Consider the following 18,089-nt stretch of genomic DNA (forward strand, 5'->3'; position numbering starts at 1 on the left):
ATACAAGAATGGATTTCCATATGTATCATTAATATCAGTGTGTAAGGACCCATATTACCAAATTACTATGGAAGCAAGCAGACGTCCAAGGCCAAATGATAATGTTGTGTTATTATATAGCACTTACGTTTAAGCACTTTATATAGAACAAATATACATACAGTATCACCCACCCTGTGTTGGTACTCATTTATCAACCTGAGAAGGATGAAAGGCTGAGTTGGCCTTTCCGGTCTTCAAACCTGCAGATCACACACATCGCAGCAGTGAGTGCTCAACCCACTGAGCTATCTTATTGGCTATAGCTATCTTACCGGCTATAGTAAAATGAGCAATTACATGTATGAACGGTCTCAAAGCCAGAAAGCAAATCACACTCTGTAGTGGATACCATTAAACTGATTTAACAGCAGGCCAGTTCATCTACAGTTCTGGTGCAAAGTTGGCCACATGTGAAGCCTGCGTGGATCTACTTTTCAGGCTTCAGAGGATGACAAAATACATACCATTGGGAGGGTTTGTAACTGTGTAAGCAGCGCTCACACGGCATCCCGTACTCTGGACACTCATTACCTGAAATATGCAAACAAACATCCTGAACAGCATGCCATGGAGATAGGAAAGATAGACACATTACAACAAAACATTAATTGTGGCACAATTAAATGAAGGGCCACGTTATGTACTATGATCAAACATGTCTACACTGTACACAAGCTTTTAGGCACAAAGATTTTGTCAAGTGACGGGGGACACCGAGTTGAAATGTCTTGTGATGATCGCAACAGAGACAACGGCAGAAAAAAACATGGTATAACAGCAACCCGCGAAAAGCAAAATACATAGTCCGAAATTGATGTTCTACACTAAATGCTTTTTGGACGTGTTTGTCTGCATTGTGAATTTGACCTTTAATGATTCTAGCAATTATTGTATAGAATGCCAGAAAGACACATTATTTGTTTTTCGTATTCTTTCTTATTTAGGGTCACTGTTACCTCAGGGGTCGCTGGTGCAACCCTCAAATGACGTCCCTGGAGCACTCTATCTTTCTATCTCATGGCAAAGAACCTTGCGCCCCAGTCACACAGATGCAAGACCCCAACCCAGGGGCATTGCTGTGAGCAGGTAGGCTGCTTAAAAGCATGATCCGTTTCTTTTGAGATCAAGGAGAAAGAAAAAACGGGAGTGTCTGCTTCCTAACTTTGGGCAAAAGGTCATCTGACTCGAGCCGACATTGTGTCCACACTCTGTTGTTGTTTCACAAGTGCCTTGACATGGTCTTCCCGAAGGTAGTGCTTTTTAATTAAGATCACTAGTTTGATATGAGTCGGGGAGAGGCCTCCCCAGCGGTCAGATAGATTAGCCCTGGCAATACAAAAGACTCTCGGGGAATGTAACCTCACTAGCAGGCGGCAGCCTAGGATTTGATTGGCCACTCAGACTGGTGCTGCGGGGAAACAGACCACTCAGTGAACCACTCAGTGATCCAATACAGCAGCGATGGCATGTGCGAAGAGAACATGCATTCTCCATCTGTGCAGTGATACATGTTCGCATGTTGTATACACACAGACGCAGTGACACATCCTAGCTCACTGAAGAGTCTACCTCCCAGGCTCATCTTCTTGGAAGCTTCACATTCAAAAACAGTTTTTTCTGAACACACATTTTTGGAGTTAGGGTCCTCTGAGTTTTCACCCAAATGCTGCTGAAAAGCATCCATTTTCACCTTAAAGCGCTGGCTGAGAAGTAATGAGAAGAGCTATTGCCCCATGCCAGCGGCACTCTGCATGCACCCCATTACAGCTGACGGCAGTTCTCTCGCCAACCGCACTGGTCCTACCTCTCAAGCCAGGTCATGTTGTCTCACCAGGTTTGGGAGGTCCAATTTCAGCATTTACACTAGTGGCATCATCTCGATGAGTGAAACAGTGTTCAAGGTAATATGTTTTGGTGACCTCTTAAAATGGTTGCAACACTGAACAGACATTATTTATTTATTTATTTATTCGTTTGTTACAGTTAAAAAACTTTTCACACTTGTCTTTTGGCATACCAAGACACATATATGAAAAAAAACAATTATAAACCTTTAAAATAGAAGTCATTTGTCTCTGACATTGCGTAAATCACTTCCATTCCAGTGATCATCTGCGAAAGCTTTAACAGCCACTTACCACATTAGATTGCTCACAGAGGCACTAGACTGCTCACAGAGGCACACTAGCATATGCAATGTGAAATCCAAGCGAGTCGGTACCACTACTGTCTGTGACTTACCTTTAGTTGCAACAGCACATTTCTGGCACCGTAAGACAAGTTCCTGTGGGCCATGGAAATCATTGATCTACTGGCTGACAAAAGTTGACTAATGTAACACAGTCAGCATAGCATCCCGGTGCAGTAGGTCTAGTCTGCCGCCAATCTGCCTCTAGTTCGAGGATGCAGGTGTAGCTCCTGATTTCCGGCTCTCGACTGGGGCAAATGCATGCACCTATCTCACTCCAGATAAGGGGCAGTCCCCTTGGGAACCACCACCCCAACCCGCCAGGCCAGCCAATTATGGAGGGGTGCTACACCTGTAAAATAAATCTATGTTAACAGGAGATGGGCTACACCCTCAGTTCTTACGTTACTTCAATTGGACACAGGCACCAAGGTGGATTTTATAGGGATCCAACGGAGACCTCTCTTTATTCATAAAAACACATAAATCTTATCTTAAACATTCTCATCAGTCTACATTTCCCCTGGCATAAGCTCTCTCTAAATGGGTATCTGCCCCATTAGCTCATTCTAATTTAGAGGGGTCACAGGGAGATCCTATGGGTGGGACTGATGGACCAGACCCTGTCCAATACCTGGTAACACCCACGGATGTATTAGGCCATAGGATGGCCTTTGAGGGTGGTCCCACCCCTGAGGCAGCCCGAAGCAGGCCGCCACCTTGCTTTGCTACCTTACACTAGGGTCATTCCACCTCTACGGTCTTTCCCCCACCCCCTTACATATACCATGCATATAACCTACTTAACCTTCCTTTAGCCTAGTTAACATTTCCCCTAATATGCCATAGATAACATTTACCTTACTTAGCACATATTGTACAATTAAAAGTACACACAAATATTCACAAAACAAACACACATATTGTCATAATGGGGGTGACTGGTATAGTCAGTCACCTCCTTACAGTACCTTCATGGGTCTGTCCTTGTGTGGCTGGGTCAGGGGCTTGCCCCATGATGGTGTTGGGGTCTGGCCCCACTGCTGATTGGTCCCGGGCAGGCCGTCAAGTGGCACGGCAGAGTTGTGCAGTTTGGTCCAGCCCCGCTATGTGGCCCAGAGTTGGCAGCTCTCCTTCCATCACCCCGGGCAGAACCGCACATGCTGACACCTCCACAGCCCTGTGGGTGCCGGGGTTGCTCTGGGCTCACAGCCCAGGGCCATGGTTACTAAGCAGGGTCACCCAGTGCACGAGGCCTGCCTGCCAAAGGTCCGCAGACCCTGGGTTGCCTCTCGAGGCCAAGGCCCCCCAGTGAGTCGTTTCTTTTTTCTTTCTTCCCCTTTCATTTTTTCTCTCTCCCCTGGTTTCTTCCTATCTTCATTTCTCTCCAACCGTTCTCTGGCGGTTTTCTTTTTCAAATTTTCTTAGATTCTTTTCTCCCCTGCCTAGCCCATTCCTGGGCAGGGAAGTTCTGTCCCTTTGTTTCTTTTTCTTTCCTTTTTCTTTTCAACATTCCATCCAGCCCCCTGTTGGGCTGGATGGATTAGTCCACTGCACATAAACACACAAACAAAACACACACATTTCATACAATAAAATACTTTATTCAACGCTGGTGTCTGTGACTTTCTTCCTAGGTTTGCCTTAGGGGACACGCATGCAGCCCTTTCTAGCCGGTACCTATTTGGGGCACCAACTACAAGGGCTTAGGGACTACAACTACAGTACAAGTGCCAGGGACAGCTCAACAGTGCTTGACAAGGTGCTCACTTTTGCATTTAGAGTTGTTTTGCTACCTGATTGTTGAACTGTAGCACTGTGGTCTGGTGGAAGTCTCTTTAGACCATTCAATGACGCCTGACAATGCTTACTACTTTCTTACAAAACAGGTGCCGCTATTTGGATAACGAATATGTCATCCAGGTAATACCATACCCTCAGGTGCTCATAGAGCAGTAAAAGGAATGAGCAGTACACTAGGTAGGCACTTTATAACTCTCCCCATTATTGTGTTTGCTCCATGTGTGCCACAGGATTCATCGTTACTTGGTCCCCATTCATCTGGTCTCCAGAGTATAATATTGACACCAAACACCAGTTGTTTTCTTTTGGACCCAGAGCTTTTTCCATCAGAAAGGTGTTTTATCTCTGGGATGCTTTGCACACATCCAGGGTACAGATGCAGAAGAGCAAAACCCATCGTTGTTTCATCCCGCAGAAGAGCAAAACCCATCCTTGTTTCATCCCGCTATGAAATGACATGGAACCCATCAGAGAAGGGTCATTGAAAGCTTCATGTCTGTGTGTATTGATGGATTATCAGGTGCCCTGAACCTGACAGGTTGATAACATATGTCATCAGAATAGAAGGACATTGACTTCTGTCAGGAACTACACCACTACCCCCTTATGGCATACACCTTCCCCCAGTGGTGAATTTCCATGTGAGCATTTCTGTAAGACTGTTGCCTGCAACAAGTCACCTGTTGGGGAAAATCAAGCCCTCTATCCAACCCTCAATGCCTGCAGTGCTTCTCATGTCTGCTAGGAGACACGAAGGGGACTCGTTTCAGAGTGATTGTCATGTAGTCAGCGCTTTGTCCACTGGTACACATGGTGTTTAGGATTAAGTGGATGTTTCTGCTCTCAGACCGATCTAGTGCCTCATGTATTGAAAGAACAACCTTGTGAAGCAACTCCAAGACCGTCTTGCAGGGAGGCTAACGCTAGCAGCACTTTTCTCAGACATTACCCGCTTCTCCCATCAGCTGCTCCAAACCAGGTTCTTCAACAAAGGAAGACAGCAACCATTCCACTGAAGCTACTGGCAGGTTGGTGTTGAGCAGATGCGCCATGCCATGTGCCGTGTGGCAATATTACCCATGCCCAAATGCCTTGTGCCGTTGGCCTGCTGTATTGTGTGGCATTTTGTATGCACTGTTGGAGGAATGGCTCTAGGGCGTGCAGGTGATTTACAGTAGCAACCATGTCTGGTTGAACGTATGTGCTGGTGTTGCAATAGCTGGCTAGGGGAGGCTTCCAAATCACATGCATAATGCATGTGATTTGGAATCACATGCATGACCAACTTCTTATGAGACTGCAAAGAAGTGGTGCTAACTTTGGACGTTTTCAAGATGTAACCATTGCGTACCCAGCATGAGGAACTATGAAATATTGGACGTGTGTGGTGGGCTGGGGTTTGGACTATGCTCTTCTCAGCATGCAAGTCTCCTGAATGTACAGTGTGAAGGTTTGGTAATGGCGGTAGCATTGTGCCTGCCATACGCCAACATCTTGACCTCTCAGACCTGCATGCTACAACAAACTGTGCACAGTCTGAAGGATGCAGGGAAAGACCAGAACCTCATGCTACCAGGGAATGGTATTGTATTGTTATGAAGCTTTGTCATTGGTTATCCTTCCCAACATGCACTGCGCCTGTGACATCAGGTTCGCTGTGATTTAACTGCAGAAATAACAGTGATGTGCAATTACAAAGTGTAATAAATATTGCATGAAAAAAATATTGAAATGTCTTTTACAGTGCACATTGTAAAAATACCCATTTTCAGGGGTGGGGACTGTCCCCCTTACCTCTCTTTCTCCTAAACTCTTCTTGTCTCCCTCCACTTTATCTCAATATTAACCTAAATCGATTTAGTTTTTCTTACACCTAAAACCCACCCCTATCATTACACTTTCTTTTCTTTATTTCAATATTTGTTCTGCTTTTAGGTATTTTTGACCCACTCAGTTATTTCTTGCAATATTTATTCATCTTTGGGAACTCATTCTTTATTATTTCATGTAATATTTTAATCACTGGATACCGTGACATCATCTTCCTTTGTATTAATTAGTGTCCACATATATACTTTTCATCCTAGCCCTCAGGCAAAGTGCATAGTCTCTAACTTGGTAATGTTCTGGCCTGGTGGAACGGGGGCAAGGCTAGAACTGTGCAATAGCTGGCTACTCAATACTGTGTGTTTTCCCCCTTGTCTTTGTCTTGATGAAATCTGTGTCTTTCCCTTATTACCCCGATAATCCTGATTGTAGCTCCTCCAATATCATCTGATCAGGCGGCCATTGCTGTGCCTGTAGGACTGAAACGAGAGTGACATGCGCCAGAAAGTGCTGCACATCTCCTGACAGCTGCGCAGTGCCAGGAACAATTCTGACATCTTCCAGGCATGCAAAGCAACATCATTGGGGTGATGTGTAACATCTGTGATGAAGTCTTGGGCCCTCCTCCTCCTTCTGCCACTAAAGTAATAAACCTGGGAGGCCCTATTGATAGCCAAATGCTCCCAACTCACAAATGCAAGTTGTAGGAAGAAGTCTTGGCTGAATTATGCAATTAACTCACTGAAGAGGAAGGAGAAAGTCAAGGGGGGGAACAAATCAACTGCATTACAACCTACGGACCAGCTACACCCAAAGTAACACAGATAATCAAGAAATGTTGCCTGGGTTTGCAAAGTAGCACAGCAATGAGAGATAGAGCAATGGACCTGCCCATGTGTGTGGTTAAGTGGATCCAAAACAGGAAGTTGGACAATGAGAGCACATCTTCAGTGAGTCTTGTCCCGATATTTGGAAACATATGCTCCTCACCATACCCACATTCTCCGAATCTTCTGTCATATGGTTGAATGTTTCCTGGAAGTCTTCATCTTGAGTGGTGACGCGTCTAACTCGTAAGAGTTGCGACGATGAGTATGAGCTCTGGCTCTCGGATGTGCTGATTCCGCTCCCAGTGGGAGTGTCTCTCAGTGGGTTTCTTATAGAAGCTTACGGGTCAACACATCGGCTAATGCACCAACAAAGGTGGCCGTCTTTGCTCCCAGAAATGTCGTAAACGTACTTGTCAAAAGAAACATGTCAATGTATAAAAAAACAATCTTCCGGAGCACTCACTTTGGATTTCTAAATAACAAATATGTCATCATCTCTGATGCAAGCAGTAGCTGTTGTGACCGGTGTGACACGCCCATGCCTGGGAAATAATCAAGAGCTTCTGCAATGATATACTCTGTTACGGTTGACCTCAGACGCCTAAGTATCATACGCCAGAATCTTTAATGCTGTTCTACCCTTTAGCTGGCATGTTCCATGACTAGCCAGGCATTTCTTACTCTTTCTGGTGTAGAACCCGAGGGGATATCCCAGATACCATATCGGCATTCACCTCCAAGCTAGAGTAAAAGAGAATTAGGACCACCCGCTGCCAATACGCTACTACCTTCCTGCGACTCATTGGAAAGAATGCCATCTCCCAGCCATGAGCTCAATCCCCCAGTGAATTAGAATCAAAACTGTCAGAATTATGAGCATTTAAAGGTTTAACAACACCTATGGCTTTACTGAGGGTTATCTATTGAATATTCTGATTATGAAATAGAAATCAGCAAATTAAATGCAAACTGGCACGGATCTTGTATTTTATTTGAATGGGTGCAGCATTAATTCTCCTTGGACCTTGGTACTGTGGCATAAATCGTGAACATTTTGATAGAAGACAGAGGGCCAGGAGTGGCTCGTCCATAACGGGCGATGGTGCGCAGACCAGTAAGCCCAGTGAAAACCTTAATACTGGCTCAGCTGCACCATGCAACAGAGGGACTCAACTGACATATCTTCAGTGCCATTAAACTTCAGTACTCTAACGCACATGCCCAATGGGCCATGCAAGGCCGTAGGATTTTGCTTGCCCACCCATGCATGACACATTGGGTTTGTAAACTGGGGTACTACTCCTGTACCACCCCATGCACATCTGTGGCCCTGGGCGGCGAGTGACGGTGCTCAGGCTGCATTGCATATCAGAGGAATGAGGAAGCTCTCCCTGCTTCCTGTTTCCTTTTTACAGGGTGCTTAGGAGCCGGAGGGTTATCGTGGCGACTTACGGCAGGGGTCTCCATCTTGAGAATAGCCATTTAGCAGGTAAGAAAATAAAATCCTTTGGCATATGTGTATGTACACTATGCACACGTTCAAGGGGTTGTGTGATGTGCATAAGTATGGTTCTGCGAGTGAATGCAGGTAATTTAGAGTGTAGTGTGGATGTAGTGTTGTAGTCTTAATGTGCGTGTATCAGTCAATAATAGAGCAGTGTGACTGTGTATGTTTGTTAGAGTATGGGCATGTGAATATGTGTGAATGAGAATGTGTGTGTATATGCAGACCGATGGGCCGAGCAATCCTCATTTTGGCAAAGGGGGTACATTGGTGGATCCAGCATTGACATGTTCACTGGAAAATCATGTTTACTAGAATTCTGGGTAAAAGAACAAACATTATTAGCGTTCTTACTTACACGTTTTATTAAAGTGGCATGGCATTTTTACTGGCATTGTGCACAAAGCCAACACGATGAGTGCTCTTTCATGGCCTTACTGGCCTACATTGTTGCAGCAGGTGTGGACATGCTTTCTTACAGTGGCATGGCATTATACAGACCAGGCCAACATGATGTGTGGTCTTTGGTAGGAATGCTAGTGTACATTGGCACAGACATTATGGACATTCTTTCTTATATTGGCATCTGACATTATATGTGAAAAACCAACATGATGTGTGTTCCTAGGTAAGCATATTGACCTACAATGGTGCAATCAGTATGGACATGTTTTCTTATAGTGGCATGGCACTTTTTTACAGATGTTATATGGAAAGCCAACACAATGGGTGTTCTTAGGTGGGTACAATGATTTTCATTGTCGCAGCCAGTATGGACATGCTTTCTTACAGTGGAATAGTATTTTTACTGGCATTGTGGCTAAAGCCAACAGAAGTAAGTAACTATGTGGGGCTACTGCCAGGCATATAATGACAGAGCCAGCATTGCCTTTTTCATAGTATCAATACTGGCATTATGAACAAAGCAAACATGAGTATGTTAACACTTAAGCAATATAACCCTCGCGTCAGGGGCATTACCTGAGTCGGTATTGCCCCAGACGCGAGGGTTATATTGCTATTAGTACCCCGGTCCGCAAAAACTGCGTGACCGAGGCACTAAAAGCTATTTATTGTCCCGAGCGTTTCGGGAGAAGAAAAAAAAAGAAGAAAATGGCCGCCGCCTTGGAAAGGGAAACAGAGGGAAACAAAAGGGAAACAGAGTCCGTTTTCCCTTTCCATGGCGGCCATCGGGAGCGGACGCGCTGGGAACACAGTGTTCCCAGCGCGTCCGCTCACGTAAAAGGATCAAAAAGAAGGTAAGTGGGGTTGGGAGGGCGGGAGTGGGATGGGTGGGTGAAGAAAAAAAAAAAACGTACCTGCCACCCCGGCGAGGGACAAGGGAAGCCTCCAGCTGTGTGGAGGCATGGAGTCTCCACACGGCTGGAGGCTTCCCTCGTCCCCCGCCGGGGATGCAAGAACAAGAAAGTAAGTTGGGGGGGCGGTGGAAGGGAGGGAAGGGAATAAAAAAAAGACTTAACCGAGTCCCCGGCAGGGGGCGAAGGCAGCCTCTGAGCCGCGGGGAGGCTCGGAGCGGGGATGGCCTCCTCATTAGCTGAGGGCTGCCCCGCCCCCCGCCGGTTACAAAGGCCGTGGAATTCCGACGGAGGGATTCCCGGCCTGGTAATGACTCGGCGAGGGCCAATCAGAATGTCTCTTGTATTCTGATTGCACCCTCGCCGGGTACTAATTCTGCTATAGAACTACTTATATTGTAAAGCGTATTAGTACATAGCTCATAGATGACTTTAATCCAGATACAAGCTTGTTCTTGATGGATAAGTTTAAAGTCCATGTATAAAATTCCTCTGGTGGACATAGAATCTTTCGCAACAATAATAAAAACCTCCAACGTGCTCTCGCTCTTAATGAAATAATCCCCCGTTCATATCTAATGGCATCAACTGGGAGTGAATGTAATAATCGTATGGTTCTTTTCCATATCTTTGCCTCGAGAGCAGGTAGGTAATCCAACATGCAAAGTGGATAAATCTCAATTCCGTACAATAATTTAGCCACAATATTAGGTACATAGTAACGAATCACATCCTTCAATAAGAATTTGCCGAATTTCAAATCAAACTTAACCAGCTGACTAGACAAGCTAAAGCTCCATTTCTAAACCACAAATGCAGACTTAGCAAACTAGGCTTAGAGTTAATAAAAAAAACCAAATAGATCAGTGAATTTACATTAGAAATGGCAACATCCCTAATATGACCGCAACATTTGCTCTTATTCCTACGTTTTGTGAACTGAATAACTTTCGTTTTTTCATGATTAACCTTCAGGGCATGGTCTTCCACATAGTGCAGAAATACGTTAATTAAATGTTGGATGCCTTCAGCTGTACAATCAAATAAAAGATAGTCATCTGCGTGGGCCAACCAAATATCAAACTGTGCATCTTAGGAGAAACAAAAGCTGCAGGATTACGATTGTCATTGATGTCAACAAGGTATAAATTAAAAAGGCAGGGTGCAAGAACGCAACCCTGCCTAACCCTCGAGGCGGTCAAGATGTTCCATGATAAGTCTCCAGAATGGTTCAGGCGGACTTGAATATCTGTATTGGAATACAATCCAATAATGAATTTTAACAAGCCAGAGGGAATGTCCCATGAGTGTAGTTTAGACCATAACCGTCTACCATCCACTGCATCGAATGCCGCAGTGAGATTGAGTGAAGCAACATGTATACCATCATATTCAACCCCCCCCCCAAGCTGAATGTTGCAAGCAATTCACAGTGAGGCCATTCAACGATATTGCCATCTTCCGCCTAAATCTTGTTTTCCATTTTCTTTGTCTCCTGGTATCGTCGACCCACGACTCCAGATGCAACAGCAGTATTGAAGAAAACACTTTGCTTTCAGCATTCAGAATCACAAAAGACCGGTAACTAAGGGGGCTTGATCTATCCCCTCTTTTGTATATTGGGACTACATAAGCAGTAGACCAAGTAGCAGGGAACGCACCCGTAACCAAAAGATTCCCCAAAAGTATTGAGAAGACCTTTGCACAGGCAAACGGTTCACATTTGAATAGAACATTTGATAGCCCATCAGGGCCTGGTGCGCGAGAGGCACTAATTTCAGTTAACACCTCATGTACTTTTTCACGCCCAAAATCTTAAGACTTCAAATCATAGTTATTTCCAGTCAATAATCGGGGCCAACACTCTACCCCAGCATATTCTTCAAATGCCAGGCTGCAGTGTGACACCCAAGCAGAGTAAGACACTCCATTAATTTGAGTTTTGGGATTGTGCTACATCTATGGCATTATTTATTCGCCAAAATGCCTTAGTGTTTTTATTCTTTAAACAATGTAACATTGCTTCCGCATCCTCCTGCATCCTTTTAGCACGTGACTGCTGCAGCCAGTTTTTATAAGTCTCACATATCTTTCTAATCCCCCCTGACCTCCAAGGAAATAGCAGCAACTCTCTTCAACTGACTGATCTTCCGTCTCATGTCTTTTTTCCGTGTAACCACATCCGCTTTATATACATGTTGATAGTTTACCGGTCTTCCTCCTTTTCTACATTTACTGGTCACCCCACTAGTCTCCAAAAGAGAATTTTACAAACTTACGAAATTTGACCACCGTAAATGTAGAGCATTTCCATTTCTCAGATGTGGAACTCAGGTAGGTGGCAAGTAGAGTATTTACTGTTGTGACCGCAGAAGCGTTCCAAGAAATCCGGTTGTCTAGCAATTCACTTGAGCCCCTAAATTGTGGCCCCCCTTCACCCAAGTAAATGTGGAAAGAGACCTTTAACGTGGCATGGTCACTATGGGACCTAAAAGTGACCTCAAATTTAGCACATCTCGAGGACAACCATTCATCTACGAAAACATAATCGAGAGTAGAACATGTGTGGCCTTTTGTCCATGTGGGTGCAACATGTGCAGGGACACTAAAGCAATCATTCAAGTGGGATGAACCTAAACCATCCAAGCAAGACAACAGACACGTTCCATTCCTCTTTTTGTTTTTGCTCCACACTCCCTTCCTAGCAATCTCTTCCCAGAGTTCAGCATTTACACAATCTGAATTCAAATCCCCAGCCAATATTACATGACCTCCCGGAAGTCCAGAGCTCCACTCAAACACATACTCAGAGAGACACTGTCATCTTAGCTCCCAAAATCTTCATGCCAATAAACATTAATAACTAAAAGGTTCAATGGCTCCACTTTCAATGACCTGATGTTCCTTGCCATGGCTCCAAAGCATACATCATAGGACCTTACAACTTCGATTGTAGTGGTAGATTTAATAAAGGTTAACAGTCCACCTGAAGGGCGGCCAGCAGAGCCCTGTTTAGTGGGCTGGAAGGAGACGTAATAACCATCAAAATTAGGGGGCTTGGTTAACCAAGTTTGCTATAAGGAAATAATCCAAAAAGTTTGAAGTTTCCTACATAAATCCGGTAAGGAGAACAGATGCCCATGACCACTCGTATTCCATGATAGCAAATTAAACTGGACAGTCAGCACACTGTCCTTCTCGCGATTGCACTCATTTATGGTGCATCACATTCAACAACCATGACCAGTTGTTAGTGGACTGAGATGACACCATTTTCAAATACTGAATCTTAGCCGGCGGCATCTGTTCTCCCTCCATCCCATTCTCATCATTGACTTGGTTATATTCCCCCTTATCGTGTGAGACGTCGAAACCATATGCTCTGAAATTCTCTCTATTCATCAAAATAGAATCAAACACAAATCTGGATTTAAAAACTGCATTGAGTGTTCCATCCTCTGACGATCATTACAATAAACCCTTTGCATATCATTAGATATGCTTGGTATCTCTGAAAGCAGATATAAAATCGCAGTTTGGCTCAGCGTGAGCATTTTGTTTTCAGGTCATAAGCTTTTGAATAAAATTGCATAAGGAGAATCCTCAAAGTTAATCAAAGACTGACGTCACTTATTATATATTTTTTTCTCCATATGAGCAATAATGTCACTTTGCGTACCCTGTGCTCTACTGCCCAACAGGGCGGTTGGGCCTACAAGATACCGCTCAGAATGCACCTTCCCTCTAGGGTCACCACGTCCATCTACCCTTTGGTGTATATTTTATCCCCTGTAGCAATCCAGGCTAGGAGCTATTTCATCCTGATCTGGAATACTCAGGGATTTAAACAAAAATGCCTTCTCACGAAAACCCCCTTCCAGCTGAGTGGGAACTGATGTTAAAGGCCCAAAAAAGGTTGCTGTTCTCAGAAGAGATCTAACCAAAGAGGAAGTCAAAACCACCACCGGCCCAAAGTGCAGCTATGGCTTGCATAGAACCCCCAGAACCAATAGATACAACAGACCCAATTTTCACCAATTTACTGCTCTCACCTCCAATGAAGAGCCCTCTCACCCTATACTCAAATCTGGCTGTTCCCTTCTTACTACCGGGCCATATCATAATTAGTGGGCTCTGATCGGAGACTTCCCGCCCCCGCAAACTGTATCGTAGAACACCATCATCCCATTGCCCAATCAGCAACAAACACTTTTTGTAGAATCTGTGTTTAGTTGCAGCATCCGACTGGAGATGGACATGTTGTCCCAAAGCTGTTAGATGGAGGTAACTTTAACTAGCGAGGCATGATTAACATTCGTAACCGTTTTAGACAACATTGTTCTCACGGTTGGTTGATTTTAAAAAGAACGTATAAAATGCTTTGATAGGTGACTAACTGCCTCAGAGGCACAATAATTCTTTGATTTTGGTACTTGACGGTCTTTCTTTATTCCCTTGCTTTTTCATGTGTAAGTCACAATAATAGCTATAATAAACTCACAATCTTCAAAACAAGAAACCTCTATGTCTGATTCAATACAAGTTGTGTCAGTGGGGGGCCTAGATGTAGCACAAATCACCTCATCATCACACTTGCATAGCGTGACCAATGTGGGAAAGGCAGCCGGAGGAGGAGCAGAGCCATCCGCTGTAGATGACACAACACAAACAGGCACTAAAGTTCCACCAGAAATATTGATGTCATTTGATGGAAAATGTTGCAGCTGTTACCACAGGGTTACTGCCTTTCACCACAGAGGCTAGACACTGAGAGGCCATAGACTGACAATTGTCCACTCCCCGCTTATGAGTTTCTTGATTGAATAAAAATGTGTTCGCCGCCACATGCATCTTGATGTTGTCAAATTTAGATAATATTGATTCAAGCGCGACTGAATTAGCCTTGACTTCTCTTTTCAGTCCCCCATACAGAGAGACCAGAATACAGAGTACCTGCTTGATTTCCATTAGGGTTTGAATGGATGGTAAATTCCAACAAACATTAGGTACAGGAGTTGATAGAGGTGGATGTCTCAAGGCATCCAGTAGAAGAGGGGATAAAAAAAAAAGAGGACTCAACACCCTGAACAGATTTTACACTACCGTCCGGAGGTGTATCATCTACATTTAAGTCAGCAAGATGATTGGTATCACACACCGATATCCTGTCTTCATTAGTCTCTGGTGAGACACCACAAGATAACTTCAGGTTTATTTTGGGAGAACATATCTTGCCTCATGTTCCTGTGCCAAAATGGTTCTGTTCTGTTAGTTAGAGTGCTCTTTTGGGAGAATCAATTATGTTATCTTGGTATTTGCTTTTTGAGTACAGGGGCCAGTTGTAAACAAACTGGCAATGACTCCACCCGGATAATCTCCAATGATTCTGCACATTCTCCCATCCTGGCGCAAGACCCGAAAGATCTTCTCATAATCTAACTTCCTTCTGGGGAAGGGGTAGACTCAGCGCTACCATAATTTCTGCATCCGAGATATAGTTGGGTTTAATTTGTTGAGTCATTTGGATTTTTCCACTCCATAGATCATACATATACCTCCACTCCCCGGGGACTCACACACCAGGGGAAACTGTTGCCAACTACTAATAGTAGCCAAATTGGTAGCCACGAGGACCTGCATCTGAGTATATTAATGAGTGTAAAATTAAGTTCTAAAATCCACACTTCACAGCTCTGTTCAAACATAATACAGTACTGTGTCACCAATATCAACTGTATCGGTTTTCAAGGTACAGAAGCAAAGAAAGGTTTCAGGCTATTAGTCCATTACACTGACCCACACTCCCAAGTTTCCACATGGCGCAGATCAACCAATCATGTAACAATTGCGGAAAAGGCGTTCTGGTCATAGTGCGTTGCACTTATAAGGTGATTCAGACCCTGAGGACTCCCGGCACCATCCACCGGGGACCAGCCACGTAGCGCACTGCTTCATGCATGGTAATTGGTATGCTAGAAAAACATACACCCCCAAAGGCAGCTTTTCATTCACCAATTCTTTCTGTATTCTTCCTGGGGGATCACGTCCGCAGCTGCAGTTTCACTTGCCGAACTGCACAACTACGACTATACACATTGCACACCACGCGTGCTCCGCGCAGTGTCTAGGTTTTTAAATGGTACTGCCAGCAAGTTGTCACGCCTGCAGACAAGTGCCACAGAAGAAAGACTTTGTTCGCCAGATTCACCGAAATCAAAGCAGAGTCTCCCACAGCACAACTGCGACTACACACAGAAAGTATTGACAAATGCGTGGCTTTTAACACAATTCGTCACAGAAAGTGTGCTGTAAAATGCACCATTTAAACCCATTACTGTAAAATTGTATCTGGGAAGAACCTCTCTGGTTGGTTCGGGCTCCCTCGCTATGCTCGATCACTCACTCACATTCATGGTAAATGTTTAATCTGCTCCAATTTAAAAAATCACCAGCCACCGCTGGATAATGCATTTTATTTGAAAGAATGCAAGAATTCCTTTCTTCTTTAAAGGTTATCGATTTAATGTTTCATGTTTCCACTTATGCATCAAAATTCTTTCACACATGTGTCACTGCTTGCTATGGCATCTTCATCAGGAACATTTACAGTTCATGCTCCATATATATACATTTGCGTAATACACTCGGATTTCCGTAACTTTTATATCTTGGTTGCCATGTTGAGTGGCATTAAGATACCCGGATTTCAATCACAGGGGCAACATGCTGGTCTTGAAAGCAAGACCACGCAGATCAACAGAGGTTCGAATCCTGGATCCACGCTTAGAAACCAAACACACAGATATGGTATTATGCACGTTATAAAAAACAATTAAATAAATAGATACAAATAAATAAACAGGTCCCCATATCAGGCGCCACAGAGACTCAGACTTGTTCATGTCGTTCAACACATGAAACAGAAATGTGAAGGTGATTGAAAGGACAATTTGGTAAATGATGGCTGTTGACGCTTCATCTTTTGCTAATTTTCCTCAAATGATCCATTCATTTTATTGTCATTTTCTTGATAAACCCACAGCTCTGCACGTGGTGGGGGTAGACTGCATTCGGGGTGAGCAGGGCATGCTGGGGGTTGGAACCCACATGGCACGCAGAACCGCCTGCTGATTGGGACATTGGGTCAAGCATGGACCGTTTGGCCTTGGATACAGAAAAATAAGGGTCAGCAGTAGAGTTTGGGTCACTACACCAAATGTAAGGTTGGCCTTGCACAAGGCTGTGACCTGCTAGGGCATAGATTGTTTCTGAAGTAAGAAGGAGGGCAATATCACACAATGCCAAAAAGGAGGTAGGTCTCCATCCCTCATACCATTCATATTGCTGGATCCCCCACTTTTGAAGTAGGCCCTCTTGAACACAAATTGAAAAGTGACACTTTTCTGTTTATTGAAGTGAAAAGAAGACACCAAGTCTTTGGATTGAGGGAGAATTGGCTGTTTTTGCTGTGTTCCCCTTTCTTAATAGTTCAGATTATTGTGCATGGCATCATTGTATCATTGCCCAAGTTTATTTTCTTTAATTATGCAAAAAATACTATATCAAAAAATATATATATATTCAACATTTCATATAATTCTGTGGCCCATACTCTTAATTCATTCATTCACATTTATACTTTCTTCATCAATCTCTCGTTCTGCACTTCATACTTTGAAAAAATGGTCTGTATATAAAAAACAGTAAAAACATCTGTTATCGCTACATGTGTTTACAATTCATTGTGAAAAACATCCCCACCAATTTGGGGTATTACACAAGTCTGTGTTCTGTTATTCCCACAGTTCTCACGTCGACACGTGTTTCAGTTGCTCTCAGCGAGCATCAACATTAGTACTCTCTTTGTATGGCAACCTTCTTCAGGACAAAACAACCCATTTTTCAGGCACATGTATTGACATGGGCCACATCATCTAGAAAAATACATAAAACACTATATGAGTATTGTATATCCCCGTCAATCCTTTTCAAGTTATTTAATTGCATATTAATATGCTGTGTTCTATAATCACTAGAACAACAAACCAACTCACCTCCTATCCGATGAGGTCAGGAGGGACAGTGGAATCTGGAGGCCAATAGTCCTCTCGTCTATGGGGTAAAAAATTTGTATCTATTACCTAAGACTGTCTCCGTTTCACTTGATCGCAAAAGCCAACATTTTATTTATAACTTTACAGATCACCAAGGGTGGAGAAGACCCAAGTTAAAACAAGGGGGAGGGCTAGGTCACTTACTCAGCGTAGCAACAGCCACAGCTTCCCAGGTGGGTTCATGCAAGACGTGAGGCGGAGGCTTATAATTCCAAAGCTATCCTTCTGTCAACGCCTTTTCTTCTGGTTCATGGATCTAAAAATAATATATAAACACCATTGGTTGGTTTTATATATTGCACTTTAGTTAGAGATTATTTAATATGGAGTTATATTACTCCATGTTCATACATTTTTCTTATTCCATTCGAATTGTCAACACAGAGGGGGTAGAATTAACACTTATCTGCTTTTTTCAAAGTACACCAATCCAAACTAATTTGTTCGGATGACCAACGACTAGTA

This window comes from Ambystoma mexicanum, chromosome 3q (assembly GCF_040938575.1).
Source record: "Ambystoma mexicanum isolate Mex_15411 chromosome 3q, UKY_AmexF1_1, whole genome shotgun sequence".
Classification (NCBI taxonomy): Eukaryota; Metazoa; Chordata; class Amphibia; order Caudata; family Ambystomatidae; genus Ambystoma; species Ambystoma mexicanum.